The 1747-nt window shown below is 40.1% G+C and overlaps 1 protein-coding gene across 1 annotated transcript in view; it reads left to right on the top strand.

Moving 5' to 3' along the window:
• The first annotated feature begins 1613 nt into the window (after positions 1-1613).
• The window catches only part of samd8 (sterile alpha motif domain containing 8), a 9144-nt gene continuing 9010 nt past the window's right edge, over positions 1614-1747 (top strand). Inside the window, exon 1 of the mRNA XM_036593849.1 lies at positions 1614-1739. The gene's annotated coding sequence lies outside the window, so the exon portion shown is untranslated. The remainder of the gene's footprint in view (positions 1740-1747) is intronic.

Genomic DNA, 1747 nt, shown 5'->3' on the forward strand with positions numbered 1-1747 from the left:
CAAGTATATAGTGTTGGGTTATAGTGCAAGTGTATACGCTTGGGCTATAGTGTAAGTGTATTGTGTTGGGTAATGATGTAATGATACAGGGTTGGGCTACATTGTAAGTGTATTGTAAGTGTATGGTGTTGGGTTATAACGTTGGTCTATAGTGTAAGTGTATAGTGTTGGACTATAGTGTAATGTATGGTGTTGGGTTATAGTGTAAGTATATAGTGTTGGGTTATAATGTAAGTGTATAGTGTTGGGTTATAGTGTTGGCCTATAGCGTAAGTGTATAGTCCTGGTCTATAGTGTAATTTATGGTGTTGGGTTATAGTGTAAGTGTATAGTTTTGGGTTATAGTGGTGGGCTATAGTGTAAGTGTATATTGTAGTGTTTTATAGTGTAAGTGTAAAGTGTTGGGTTATAGCATATGTGTATAGTTTTGTTCTATAGTGTAATTTATGGTGTTGGGTTATAGTGTAAGTGTATAGTGTTGGGTTGTAGTGTTGGGTTATAATGAAAGTGTATAGTGTTGGGTTATAGTGTAAGTGTATAGTGTTGGGTTATAATGTAAGTATATAGTGTTGGGTTATAATGTTGGGCTATACTGTAAGTGTATAGTGTTGGGTTATAATGTAAGTATATAGTGTTGGGTTATAGTGTAAGTATATGGTGTTGGGTTATAATGTAAGTGCATAATGTTGGGTTATAGTGTTGGGCTATAATGTATAGTATTGGGTTATAGTGTTGGGCTATAGTGTAAGTGTATAGTGTTGGGATATAATGTACGTATATAGTGTTGAGTTATGGTGTAAGTGTATAGTGTTGGGCTATAGTGTATAGTGTTGGGTTATTATAATTTCAAAGTGTCATTTTATAATCCAGTGTTGTTTGAGGTCCTTTCTGTGAAGAGTTTGCATGTTCTCCTTGTGTCTGCGTGGGTTTCCTCCGGGTGCTCCGGTTTCCTCCCACAGTCCAGAGACATGCAGTCAGGCCAACTGGATATGCTAAATTGCCCCTAGGTGTGAGTGTATGTGTGTGTGAATGTATATGTCTGTCTATCTGTCTGTCTGAACTGCGAAGGACTGGCGACCTGTCCAGGGCATGGGCCTTCTGCCCAGTGACCTCTGGGATAGGCTCCAGCTCCCCCCCGCAACCCAGAAAGATAAGCGGCTTAGAAAACGTGTGTGTGTGTGTGTGTGTGTGTGTGTGTGTGTGTGTGTGTGTGTGAGTGAGTGTGTGTGTTGATTTGTTCAGTTAGCTAGTCTGGCTGTGTGATTGGTCATTTAGTTCACTGTAATAAATTATTTACACAGTTAATATTAAAGTGAACTTTAACAGACTGAACATTCAGTTATAAACTGTGGTAAATATGAAGCCAGTGAAACAAACTGTATAATCAATACTCAGCAGTGTGGAAGATCCAGCTGACTGAGTGATCAGATCAGTGGGAGTTTAGGAGTAAAAGAGCAGATTTAACTGATCGGGCTTTTCACTTATCAATACATCTACAGAAGCCATCTGAAAGCTTATCATTGTTGTTATTATAGACTATTTAATAGAAAGATATGAATGAATGTGAGTAAGTAACTCCACCCACTCAGGGGTGTGGGTGTGACGCACTTCCTGTTTACATGCTGCAGTCCGCGTGGCGCTCCCTCACACAGTTGAGAGAGTGACGGGAGAGAAGGAGCGCTCGAGCTGCGAGGAGAGAGAGCGAGAGAGAGACAGAAAGTGAACGTGAGAGAGAGACGGTAAGATA

This window comes from Colossoma macropomum, unplaced genomic scaffold (genome assembly GCF_904425465.1).
Source record: "Colossoma macropomum unplaced genomic scaffold, Colossoma_macropomum, whole genome shotgun sequence".
Taxonomy (NCBI): domain Eukaryota; kingdom Metazoa; phylum Chordata; class Actinopteri; order Characiformes; family Serrasalmidae; genus Colossoma; species Colossoma macropomum.